The following is a 13,882-nucleotide window of genomic DNA, read 5'->3' on the forward strand; positions in this document are numbered from 1 at the left end:
CGTGCAGCCGCCAAAAGCCATGGCCTAGCCCCTGGCCTGGAGAAGGGCCCATCCAGGAGGACGCTCATGCGGGAACGTTTCTGTGGCAGAGGAGATTTTGTGTCCCTCCCCTAAAAGAGGTGCTGCTGGGAGCTGAGCCAGGGTCCCTCTCCCTTGGCCAGGGCTTTCACCAGCCCCAGTGCCCATGGGCAGAAAACCCTCTTACACAGGAGTCAGGCGGGGAGAAGGCTTTGACCCTTGGGCAGGACCTGGAGCCCAAAGTGCCCTCCCTCTCCCGCTGGTGGGTCTGCACACCCTCCGGCTCCTCCCTGAAAGGCTCCTCTGCTGCAGGCTGGAAGGTGCGTTGGCTCCCTGTGGGGAGCTGCTGCAGCTCAGGACTGCTGCAAACAGCAGGGTCTGGCCCTGGAGGAGGAGAGGGCAGGAGGCAGCTCTTGCCAAAATCCTCTCCCACTTCATCATTGCCCCGTTCCCTGCTGGGAGCTACTCCACCCCTGGGGTCACCCTGGGGGGATCTAGAGGAAGCCCAGGCTGCCACATCCCTCTGCTCCATACCCTGGAGCCTTTTTGCTGGCAGCCCCTAAGGGAGAGCAGCGTGTCCAGGGTGAGACTCCCACGGTGATGGGTGACACACATGGGCACTGCAAACCCAGCCTACTTCCCCTGGAAAACTCCCACTAGGGTAAGCTCCAGCCCTGCATCTCGGAGAAATACGGTATAAAAGTGAAGTAAAGAAGAATCGGGGAGTGTTCTCTTCTGAACGCAGGACGGTGGGGGCCTATGGGCAGCATGGACATTGACCTGCAGACTCAAGGTGGCCCAAGTGGGGACCGGGGAGAAGAGCCCAGTGCCTGTCCTGTGCCACCTCTCCACCAGCTCTGCCCTCCCACAGGTGGAATATTTCTCCCTTACTCTGGCACTTGGTAAAGGTTTGCCTCCTATTCCTCGTGGAGATAAGCCACAGGCCTGGGTGTGCTTGGGGGGCAGCACACCTGAGCAGAAAGAGCCTGTTTCATGGCATTTTGGGGCCTGAACAGTCTGGCCCTGCAGGCTGGGTCCATTCTCTGCAGCAAAGCAGGATTGTCACTGTGCCCCAGACCGGTGGTTTCTCCTGCAGCTCCCGAGGGGGAACTGAGGGTGGTCACAGGGAGACCAACCCTCAGCACTGCTGCCCCACTCCAGGCAGAGCACGGCTGTGGAAAGCCCATGGCAGAGCAGCCTTATTGCTCTTAGTCTGGGGTCACCATTCCCAGGGGCTGGGCACCCTGCAGTGGAAGGTGCCTCACACCCCATTTTTGTTGCGGGTGTTTTTGCCGGGGGAGCAGCCGAGGCACCATCTGGCCCTCCCCGCCTGTGCACGGCTGTGGACAGGCCTGTGCCTCCCTGATCCCACCGGCACAGCGTCGACAGAGACACCAAACACCCCAGGAACAAGAGGTGGGCACCGGCCCCACCAGTCCCACCTCTGCAGGGCTGTGCCTGACCTCAGCAGTTCCAGGTTCCCTGAGCTGAAGCTCTGCTCAAGCCAGCGGTGATGGTGGAAGAAGGACCTGGAGACAGGCTCAGGGTAAGAAATGTCATTCCTCCAGCTGGGAGTCCCACAGCCCTGCCCAGGCTTGTCCAACTCAGACGCCCCTACCTGCTGGCACAGAGGGGTGCTTCCCATGTGGTATGGGGTCTCCACCTGGAGACAATCTCAGATCCTTACCCCTGGAAAGCCACCAGGGCAGAGTGGCCCTGGTCCCAGAGGACACCTGGGCTGGACCAGCACCCTCAAACCACATCTCTCAGTGCAGCCAGAAATGATTGTAATGTGCTGCTGACATCTGTCCCCTCCCTGGGTCTCCCCACAAGCACACTCTGCTGCCAAGCATTGTCCCTGGGCAGCGGGTGGGGTGGGTCTGTGGCACAGGGCAGTACCCTGAGCTCAGGTGCAGCACAGCTTCTCCTCCAGGAGAGGACTCAGCAGGGCACACAGCCCTCCCACAGCCCTCCTCACCTCACAGCCAAGCCCTGGGTGGGCAGGAGGACCAGTGCCCAGCTCCAGCCCACACCTGCCTGAGGCTGGGGAGTCAGGGCAAAAGCACCCCTGGAGATGCTGGGGGTTGAACCCAGGACCTTCCACATGCGAAGCAGGCGCTCTGCCACTGAGCTACATCCCCTTGACACCGGCCAGCGGCAGAGACACCCTCCTCCCGTGACGTGTCTATGACAGCACAGCCCTGTTGTCCCCTGGGTGCCCAGGGACCCTCTGCAGAAAACAGCACTCGAATCCTCCTGAGATGGCAGAAGTTGGGACTGCATCTCCGCTGGGGTCTGATCCTGGCACAGGGCTGCACTGCAGAGCGCTGCCCCTTCAACGTCTCTGCAGGGCAAGGGGGCAGGAGAAGGCTCTTGCTGCGGGTGCTGCTCCCACGCTCGGGCCCACTCCAGCATGGGTCAATGAAGAGGAGAAAACCCCTTCCCCTGAGCCTCCTCTGCCACCCAGAGCAACACCCCTTTGGGCCACATCTGTCCCGAACTCCACAGCAGGAGCAGTGCAGCAGGGTGAGGGAAATGCGCTCCCTGGGTTGATGTGCCCCCAGGCTCTGATGGCATCCCAGGGCATGCCATGGAGGGGACATGGAGGCAGACATCTTACACGCCCTCCTCCGGGCACCGGGCCTCCCCCTGCACCCCTCTGTTCCCAGCCTCCCTGGAGGTGAGTTGGACCACAGGCTTCCATCTCCACGGGGCTGGGGAGGTGGGTTGGGCTCAGGGACCTTCCCGTTCCTCCAGCACTGGTGACTGTCCTGACAGCAAAGCAGTGCCCTGGACGGCCCTGGCTGGGGTCTCTGTGGCAGGGGGGGTGGGCATGTGCAGCTCTTAACTCAAAGGTGAGGGTTTGACCGCTGGAGTGGTTTAACCCGGCAGGGAGCCAAACACCACACAGCTGCTCGCTGAAATTTAACTCTATGCCAGCTGAAACCAGGACAACCACACGCAGGGATGGTGTCCTCATGGTGGTACAGCTGGGGCAATTGTGTTGCCCAATGCCATAGATTTTTCCCTGCTGAGCCCCTGCCTAGCAGAGAGGGTTTAGGGGAATCAAAACCAGACCACAGTCACTGTGAACTTCTGGAGTCGTTGAGTGGAGTTAAGGGGATGCACTGCTCATCTCTTCTGCTTTGCATACATGGCCCCAAAACCTATCCTCAGCAACGACTCTCCTGTTCTTGCTCCAGAAAGATCTAGAAGGACTCTTTTGGAGCAGTGATAATCCTGCAGGCACTACCCCTGCGGCCAAGCATTTTCAAGCTCGTGCTCAAAGCTGACGAGACAGTAACTTTGCTTGGACAGACAGTCTCTACCTCTCCCCTCCTCGCACTTGCGCTCACTCACGACAAAAGCCAAACTTCTCTGGAGGTGCATCCCTGAGGAGCCGGCTATGAGGCACCAGAACCGCACAGGGTTAGAACATGCACGTTGCTGTGGGACTATAGCCCAGTATGTGCCATTGCTTGGCCTGACTGGGGAGAGGCTGAGACTGGAGACAGAGGGAGATGGCCTGGGTCACAACTGTCACTGTGTTCCTGATGGGCGAGCAAGGTTCTGTAACAGCAGGAGGCTGCAAGACGGGAGCCCTGCAGCTTGTTGGAGCTCATGAGCAGGTCTTTCTTCCTCTGTGCAGGGACTGATGGCTGTGGGGGGCTGCGGCTGGTCTAGACAGTCCAGTCTGGTGGGTGAGTATATTTGGGCATGGCTTTGTCCTCTGTCCTTGGCACGTCAGAGGTCTTGCTGTGACAAGAGGGAGGGAGGATGCTGCCATTGGGGCCTCAGCTCCAGGGAGTGCGTCTCCCTGGGACTGGGGGGACAGTGGTCTCCCCGATGGGCAGTATGTTCTGGTCTGGGTACTGCCAGGTGAAGGTCCAGGCGAAGGATGTGTGTGAGGATGGGAGCTGTCTGCGCACCATCAAGAATGACAAAGAGGAGAGAGACAAGGTCTTTGCAGAGACCCCACAAAGGAAAGATCCCAGTCGCTGTGGAGCAGGGAAGGAGCGACAACCACCCCAAAGAAGCACTGAATGTAGAGTCCTGCCCAGAGGGAGGCTGGGGACTTGTGGTGCAAGAGGAAGGCTCCTTCTAACCCGCAGATCTGCAGCTACAGTGCAGGGGCAGTGCTCTGGCAAGAGGTGAAGGAGCAAGGAGGGCCAGGGTAGGCTGGAAGAAGGCAGACAGGCTCTGCAAAAAGCTAAGGGAGGAAACTCCTGCAGAAGCCCAGGGTTGAACCAGGGACCTTTAGATCTTCAGTCTAATGCTCTCTCAGCTGAGCTACTCAGGCCCTGTTCCAGCAGCCCTTGTCCCAGTTCCACCCCTGCCAGGCCACACGCTGACACACGTGAGGAGCATTCCTTGGGGAGGTTCCCAGGGAGAAGCTGCTCCCAGCCCTGGGCAGAGGGGACCTGGCCTCTCCCTGCCTCCATGGCCAGGTGGGCTCCAGATTTGGGTGGAGGCCAGCTTACACTGGCCATGCCAAAATGTGTGGGGGACTTTAGGACCAACACGACAGTGGCAAAGCAAGGGGGCAGGCCAAGCACGTGGAACTGCACAGGCTGAGGGTGGAAGAAGTGTGGGGCTGTTGGAAGACCTTATCTCCTTCCCCATGGAAGGCCTCCTCCCCACCCTTTTTGCCCCAGCTCAACTTCCCTCCTTTGTTCCCAGCTCTTCTACCTCCTCCCCCTTGAGCAGCGCTAGCAGATGGGGAATGGGGGTTGTAGTCAGGCCATAACAGTTCCTCTCTGCTGCTCCTTCCTTCTCACACTTTTCCCATGGGGTCCCTCCTACAAGCTACAGTCCTTCGAGATGAACCTGCTCCACTGTGGGCTCTCCACAGGCCACAGTTCTTCCAGGAATTATTCAATTTCTCTGGTGTTGGCTCCTCCACGGACTGCGGGGATTACCTTCTCCACTGTGGTCTTCTCCATGGGCTGCAGGAAAAGACCACACCAACACTGTGTTGGTCACAAATCCCAACCATAGCACCTATGGTCTGTGAGAGCTGCAGAAAATTAACTCTGCAGAAAATTAACTCCATCTCAGACAAAACCAGTGCAATGTACCTGGAAATATTTTCCAGGATTAGGTGCTCTATCACCTTCCCAGGGATCGAGGAGAGGCTGACTGGCCTGTAGTTCCCCAGGTCCTCCTTCTTGCCCTTCTTGAAAATAGGAGTGACATTTGATTTCTTCCAGCCTTCAGGCACTTCCCCCAGTTTCAATGATTGATAAAAGATTATTGAGAGTGTCCTCACAAGGACATCTGCCAGCTCCCTCAGCACTCATGGGTGCATCGCACCAGGGCCCATGGACTTATGCATATCCAGGTCACGTAAGTATTCCCTGACCTGATCCTCTTCCACCAGGAGTATGTCTGCTGGGCTCCAGACTTGCCCCCCTCATCTCTGGCACCTGGTATTCCTGAAGGCCGGTCTTGCTAGTAAAAGAGGAGGTGAATCGGAAATGTAAGAGTGAGAAAAACTCGTGAGTTGAGATGAAGACAGTTTAATAGAACAGAAAAGGGAAAATAATAATGATAATGATAAAATATACAAAAGGAGTGATGCACAATGCAATTGCTCACCACCCGCGCTGACCGATAACCAAGTACCGATCGGTACTTCCTGGATCACGCCTACCGTTCATATACTGAGCATGACGTCACATGGTATGGAATACCCCGTTGGCCAGCTGGGCTGGCTGTCCTGGCTGTGTTCCCTCCTCCCAGTCTAGCTTGGTAGCAGAGGGTAGTTGTCCTTGACAAGATACTTAGCAACAACTGAAAACATCAGTGTCTTATCAGCATTCTTCTCATACTGAATCCAAAACACAGCACTAGGAAGAAATTTAACTCTATCCCAGCTGAAACCGGGACAGTATCCACCCCTTGTGCTATACCATTTACGTCATGCTTAGGTTTCACGATTTCCAATACATTCTAATTAATCACCATCACCTTTCTTGTCTTTATATTTATATATACACACAGATATGATTCCCTTAGTCTATGGGCCATCCCTCTAAAATGTCCATTGAGTTCATTTAGTCCATGACTTTGGGCTCCATCTGTCATAACAGTCTTTCAGGGCAGGAGAGATGGTGTGTGGTGTTGGGCCGTTGCATCCTGAAGCCAGTTCTCATTTCGGTACTGCTGCGCTCGCCTGGTTCTATCATCGTTGCACTTTGCTCGGTTTCATCAGAGTTAGTTCATTCTTCATTAATCTGGGTGATTTTTACTGCTATACCATTGATAGCAACCATAGAAATAATGATATACAATATCATATAACATTTAACATCATACATTCAGTTCATCGGCTATTTTCACCCAAAATCAAATCCCCTTGAGGTACACACCGGACCTCCCTATCCTTTCGCATTACCCACCAAGTGCACCCAGGTCCTTGAGCAAAAGCAATCCCACGGATGGGTTTTCCCTTGCCAGAGGCAGGAGTAACCCAGACTGCCTTCCCCAGCATATTTCTTATGTGCACGACAGGGACTTTATCCCCCTCTACAGTACGTAAGGGTTTGGATAGGGCAGGGCCAGCTCGAGTGACAGATCCCCTGGTGTTGACTAACCAGGTGGCCTTTGGTAAATGTGTATCCCAATGCTTGAATGTCCCACCACCCATTGCCCTCAGTGTTGTCTTTAACAGCCCGTTGTATCGTTCGATTTTCCCAGAGGCTGGTGCATGGTAGGGGATGTGATAGACCCACTCAATCCTGTGCTCTTTGGCCCAGGTGTCTATGAGGGTGTTTCGGAAGTGAGTCCCGTTGTCTGACTCAATTCTTTTTGGGTTGCTATGTCGCCATAGGACTTGCTTTTCAAGGCCCAAGATGGTGTTCCTGGCGGTGGCATGGGGCACAGGGTATGTTTCCAGCCATCCGGTGGTTGCTTCCACCATGGTGAGCACATAGCGCTTGCCGTGGTGGGTTTGTGGGAGCGTGATATAATCCATCTGCCAAGCCTCCCCATATTTATATTTCAACCATTGTCCTCCATACCAAAGAGGCTTTACTCTCTTGGCTTGCTTGATTGCAGCGCATGTTTCACATTCGTGGATAACCTGTGCAATAGCGTCCATGGTTAAGTCCACCCCTCGATCACGAGCCCATCTATATGTTGCATCTCTTCCTTGATGGCCTGAGGCGTCATGGGCCCACCGAGCTATAAATAATTCACCTTTATGTTGCCACTCCAGATCCACCTGAGCCACTTCAATCTTAGCAGCCTGGTCCACCTGCTGATTGCTTTGATGTTCTTCAGTGCCCGACTCTTGGGTACGTGAGCATCTACGTGACGTACTTTTACAGTCAGGTTCTCTACCCGGGCAGCAATATCTTGCCACAACGCAGCAGCCCAGATGGGTTTACCTCTGCGCTGCCAGTTGTTCTGCTTCCACTGCTGCAACCACCCCCACAGGGCTTTTGCCACCACCCATGAGTCAGTATAGAGATAAAGTACTGGCCATTTTTCTCGTTCAGCAATGTCTGAGGCCAGCTGGATGGCTTTTACCTCTGCAAACTGGCTCGATTCACCTTCTCCTTCAGCACTTCCTGCAACCTGGCATATAGGACTCCGTACAGCAGCTTTCCACCTCCGATGCTTCCCCACAAGGTGACAGGACCCATCAGTGAACAGGGCATATTGCTTCTCGTTTTCTGGCAGTTTGTTATACAGTGGGGCTTCTTCAGCACGTGTCACCTCCTCCTCTGGGGATATTCCAAAATCTTTGCCTTCTGGCCAGTCCGTGATCACTTCCAAGATTCCTGGGTGACTGGGGTTTCCTATTCGGGCCCGTTGTGTGATCAGTGCGACCCACTTACTCCACGTAACATCAGTTGCATGATGTGTAGAGGGGACCCTCCCTTGAACATCCAGCCCAGCACCGGCAGTCGGGGTGCCAGGAGGAGCTGTGCGTCAGTACCAACCACTTCCGAAGCAGCTCGAACCCCTTCATATGCTGCCAATATCTCCTTCTCAGTTGGAGTGTAGCGGGCCTCGGATCCTCTGTATCCCCGACTCCAGAACCCTAAGGGTCGACCTCGAGTCTCCCCTGGTGCTTTCTGCCAGAGGCTCCAGGTAGGGCCATTCTCCCCGGCTGCGGTGTAGAGCACATTCTTCACATCTTGTCCTGCCCGGACTGGCCCAAGGGCTACTGCATGAACTATCTCCTGTTTAATTTGTTCAAAGGCTTGTTGTTGCTCAGGGCCCCATCTGAAGTCGTTCTTCTTCCTGGTCACGTGATAGAGAGGGCTTACGATCTGACTGTAATCTGGAATATGCATTCTCCAAAAGCCCACAACGCCTAAGAAAGCTTGTGTTTCCTTTTTGCTAGTTGGTGGGGACATGGCTGTTATTTTGTTGATCACATCCATTGGGATCTGACGACATCCGTCTTGCCATTTTATTCCTAAAAACTGGATCTCCTGTGCAGGTCTCTTCACCTTACTTTGTTTTATGGCAAAGCCAACCTTCAGAAGGATTTGAATTATTCTCTCCCCTTTCTCAAAAACTTCTTCTGCTGTGTTGCCCCACACGATGATGTCATCAATGTATTGCAGGTGTTCGGGAGCCTCACCCTGTTCCAGTGCGGTGTGGATCAGTCCATGGCAAATGGTAGGGCTGTGTTTCCACCCCTGGGGCAGTCGGTTCCAGGTGTACTGGACGCCCCTCCAAGTGAAAGCAAACTGTGGCCTGCACTCTGCCACCCAAGGAATGGAGAAGAAGGCATTAGCGATGTCAATGGTAGCGTACCACTTGGCTGCCTTTGACTCCAGTTCGTATTGAAGTTCTAGCATGTCCGGCACGGCAGCACTCAGTGGTGGCGTGACTTCGTTCAGGCCACGGTAGTCTACTGTTAGTCTCCACTCTCCATTGGACTTTCGCACTGGCCATGTGGGACTGTTAAAGGGTGAGCGAGTCTTGCTGATCACTCCTTGGCTCTCCAGTCGATGAATCAGCTTATGGATGAGGATCAGGGAATCTCGGTTGGTGCGATATTGTCGCTGGTGCACTGTTGTGGTAGCGATTGGTACCTGCTGTTCTTCAACCCTCAACAACCCCACAACAGAAGGGTCCTCCGAGAGACCGGGCAAGGTGGACAGTTCTTTAATTTTCTCCGTCTCCAGGGCAGCTATACCAAAAGCCCACCGGTACCCTTTTGGGTCCTTAAAATACCCTCTTCTGAGGTAGCCTATGCCAAGGATGCACGGAGCCTCTGGGCCAGTCACAATGGGGTGCTTCTGCCACTCATTCCCGGTCAGGCTCACTTCGGCCTCCAATACAGTTAACTCTTGGGATCCCCCTGTCACTCCAGAAATACAAATGGGTTCTGCCCCTTTATAGCTTGATGGCATCAGGGTACACTGTGCACCGGTGTCTACGAGAGCCTTATACTCCTGTGGGTCTGATGTGCCAGGCCATCGAATCCACACAGTCCAGTAAACCCGGTTGTCCCTTCCCTCCACCTGGCCGGAGGCAGGGCCCCTCTAGTTCTGATCATAGTATCCGCTTCTCACTTCTTGCAAACATGAGTCAAGAATTTCTTCATCATGATTCAATCCAAAGTAAGATCAGCCCTTCTACTCTGTCTGGGGAACTGCTCACTGGAATCTGACCGTCGTGAGACAGATTTTTCCTGACAACTGGAGCAGCATTCTTCCTTGGAGAACCCCCTTGTGTCACTGTTTTTCCTTGCAACTCGCGTACCCGTGCCTCTAGGATGAAGGTAGGTTTTCCGTCCCACTGCCTCATGTCCTCTCCGTGGTCACGCAGGTAAAACCACAGGGTGCCCCGTGGTGTGTACTTTCTATATCCTCTCTCTTGAGTAGAAGAACACTGACTCCTAATGGCTGAGATACTGGTCCGTACAAGTGGCGGATAGGACCTATCGTCTTTGAGTTGCTGGAGCTCTCGGGACAGTTTCTCCACAGCTGAGACAAGGGAGGAGGCGACAGTTTCTTCGAAATCCCAGAGTCTGCTAACCACGTCATCCACCATTGGTGCTTCTTCCTTTTTCCAGCACAGTACTGCCAACGAACTGGCATGCGACGCTGGTGCACTCCCTACAAACTTCCACCACATGGGTCGTGTGCACTGGACTTCATCTGGATCTTTGGGCATTTGGTTGTTGTCCAGGTCACTATAAACCACCTCCAGCACGCCTAATTCTCTCAGGTACTGGATACCTCTCTCCATAGTGGTCCATTTGCCTAGGCGATATATAACATCTTCTTTGAAGGGATACCTTTCCTTCACGCCTGACAGCAATCGCCTCCAGAGGCTGAGGACCTGTGTCCCTTTTCCGATTGCTTTGTCAATACCCGCTTCCCTAGCAAGGGATCCCAGCTGTTTGGCTTCCTTCCCCTCTAATTCCAGGCTACTGGCCCCATTATCCCAGCATCGGAGCAGCCAGGTAACAATATGCTCATTAAGGGATAGGGATCAGGTGGTTTCCGTTTCGTTTATGAGTTCTTCCTCTTCTTCCTCCCCTCCTCGTGATGCCCCTGCTTTTCCATTATCCCTTTCTAAATGACCTGACCTCCGCTTCCAAGATTTCTTCTTCTGTACAGGGGCGATGGATACCAGCAAGGGTTGGTCCTCTGGTTCAGCTGTAGTGCCTGTTGCTGGGGTTTGGGTAGCTGCAGTGCTTGTCATGGGCGTTGGAGTAACTGCAGTGACTGTTGCCAGGGTTTGAGTAGCCATAGTGGTTGTCGTGGGGGTTGAAGTAGCCACAGTGCCTGTCGTGGGGGTTTGAGTAGTCACCGTGTCTGTTGCCGGGGTTGATCTCTGGACAGTATTCCTGAATAGTTGTTTAACCCTAAACAAGACCTGAACCACATTCAGGAGACATAGCAATATGAACATGCTTGTTTGAACATCCCAAGGATATTCAAAATTCTCAGGGAATATTGTGGACATCTTCGTGAAGAGGATAGAAGAAAAAGTAGTTTCTGACAATATGGAAGGGAAGATGAACAAGTGGGAGAAAGTGTCCCATCCCGTCTCCCCCTTAAATTCATTCTCCGAGGAGAAAAAAGTGCAAATACTAATAATTTCTAAGAGGTGATTCCCGAGGTACAGAAATGACGGCAGTGCCGAGTACAGATACCAGATTAGACTTATGACCAATGATTTTATCACCTCATAAAACAGCAACAAAATGATAATCTTGGCCCAGTTCCGAATAATGATAAACAGCACAAAAGGGAACACATACTGCAAGCAAGGTATTACATGACCCAACATTGAGAGCCAGCCCCACAACTTTGACAGCCAATACATCAACATTGTGACCAATCAATACAATGAATGCTTATAACAATTTTGCCTTAACACCCTTTGGTCAGATCTATTGTTATCTCAACCTTTCGAGCCCCATGTTGGGCGCCAAAAAGGACTGGCGTGGTTTAACCTGGCAGGCAGCCAAATACCACGCAGCCACTCACTCACTCCCCCCATCCCCAGCGGGACGGGGAGAGAATCGGAAGGGTAAGAGTGAGAAAAACTCGTGGGTTGAGATGAAGATAGTTTAATAGAACAGAAAAGGGAAAATAATATTAATAAATAATGATAGAATATACAGAATGAGTGATGCACAATGCAATTGCTCACCACCCGCGCTGACCGATAACCAAGTAACGATCGGTACTTCCTGGATCACGCCTACCATTCATATACTGAGCATGACGTCACATGGTATGGAATACCCCATTAGCTAGCTGGGCTGGCTGTCCTGATTATGTTCCCTCCCATCTTGTGTACCTAGCTCAGTCAGTAGGCACGGGAGCTGTCCTTGGACTAGGAGGGCACTTACCAACAACTGAAACCATCAGTGTGTTATCAACATTCTCCTCATGCTAAATCCAAAACACAGAACTAGGAAGAAACTTAACCCTATCCCAGCCAAAACCAGGACACTCCGAAACCCACAGGTCATGGACCAGACAGGGACAGGACACCCCAACACGTCGGTCGCAGCTAGGACACTGGCAGGACACTCCCAAACCCTACAGGTCATGGACCAGACAAAGAAAGGGCACCCCAAACACAATGGATCAGAGGCACGACATGGGCTGGACAGCCCCAAACCCACAGGTCATGGACCAGAGAGGGACAGTGAACCCAAAACCCTGTGGCTCAGGGCCAGGACATGGGCAGGACATTACGAAACCCCACAAGTCACAGACCAGACAGGGACCTGGAACCCCAAACCCTATGGGTCAGGGTAAGTATATGGGCAGGATCTCCCCAAACACCACAAGTCATGGACGGGACAGAGAAAGGGCACCCCAAACCCTATGGGTCAGGGCCAGGACATGGGCTGGACAAGCCCAAAACCCACAGGTCATGGACCAGACAGGAACGGGGCACCACAAAAGCCTTGCCGAAGGGTCAAGACACGTGCAGGACACCCCCAAATGCCACAGGTCATGGTCTAGACAGGGACAGGACACCCCAAAACACGCGTGTCACAGCTAGGGCACTGGCAGGACACTCCCAAACCCCACAAGTTATGGACAGACAGAGAAAGGGCACCCCAAACCCCATGGGTCAGAGCCACGACATGGGCTGGATAAGCCCAAACCCCACAGCTCATGGACCAGACAGGCACCTGGAACCACAAACCCCGTAGGTCAGGGCAAGGATATGGGCAGGACATCCCGAAACATCACAGGTCATGGACCAGACAGGGACGGGCCACCCCAAACCCCGTGCGTAAGGGCCATGATGGGGACAGGAGACCTCAACACACCACAGGTCATGAACCAGAGATGGACACGGCACCCCAAACCCCGTGGCTCACGGCCAAGACACCTGCAGGACACCCCCAAGCCCCACAGGTCTTGGACCAGATAGCAACCCGGAACCCCAAACCCCGTGGCTTAGGGCCAGGACATGGGCAGACCATCCCCAAACCCCACATGTCATGGACCAGACAGGGACAGGACACCCCAAACCTGGTGTGTCAGGGCAAATATATGGGCAGGACTCCCCCAAACCTCACAGGTCATGGACCAGACAGGGAGAGGGCACCCCAAACCCTGTGGCTCAAGGCGAAGACACATGCAGAACACCCCAAATCCCACAGATCATGGTCTAGACAGGGACAGGACACTCCAAAACACGTGGGTCACAGCTAGGATGCTGGCAGGACACTCCCAAACCCCACAGGTTATGGAACAGAAAGGGACAGGGAACGCCAAACCCCATGGGTCACCGTCCGGATGGCACACAACACCTCCAAAACCCACAGGTCATGGACCAGACAGAGAAAGGGCACCCCAAACCCCATGGGTCAGAGCCAGGACATGGGCTGGTGTGGAGGAATCAATGTCTGAGAGTACAAGCAGTATCATAGCATTGGTAAACAGGAAGCCATGGGAATATGGGAAGTGAAAGAAGCCCTGGGAAAAAGGAAGATAAGAGGTGGCAGTTAACGGTTCTGAGGGCGTGACAAAGATAAGGAAATTAGCGGAAGAGTGTCGAGATGACCTTTGCTTAGGGGATGTACTAGGGAATTCTTTGAAGTGCACACGTGGCATAATGTGAGGTATAAAAAGGCGCTTGTGCTGTATAATACGGGATTTTCATCTACGTCTTTGTGCCCTCTCAGACAGAGTCTGTGTCCTTATTCACCACAAATGGCGCCCGAACAGGGACAGGGACATTCTGTCTGAAGGGCCATAAAGTCGGCAATTGCCGATCCGGTGACGATCCCCCGCTTAACTGCAAAGCCGTTGAAAGGAAACGGGATAAAAGCTATTGAAAGGAAACAGGATAGTGACGTCGCGTAATTGTCTCTGCAGAACAGAGGTGAGCAGCGGGGGGCGGTAGTCAATGG

At 53.7% G+C, this 13,882-nt stretch overlaps 1 non-coding gene across 1 annotated transcript; it reads right to left on the minus strand.

The window, feature by feature from the left end:
* Positions 1-2,087: 2,087 nt before the first annotated feature.
* On the minus strand, positions 2,088-2,159 carry TRNAA-CGC (transfer RNA alanine (anticodon CGC)). Its single transcript has one exon. It is a non-coding gene; the product is annotated as a tRNA-Ala (tRNA).
* Positions 2,160-13,882: the final 11,723 nt, after the last annotated feature.

The sequence above is a fragment of the Calonectris borealis genome, unplaced genomic scaffold (assembly GCF_964195595.1).
Source record: "Calonectris borealis unplaced genomic scaffold, bCalBor7.hap1.2 HAP1_SCAFFOLD_40, whole genome shotgun sequence".
NCBI lineage: Eukaryota > Metazoa > Chordata > Aves > Procellariiformes > Procellariidae > Calonectris > Calonectris borealis.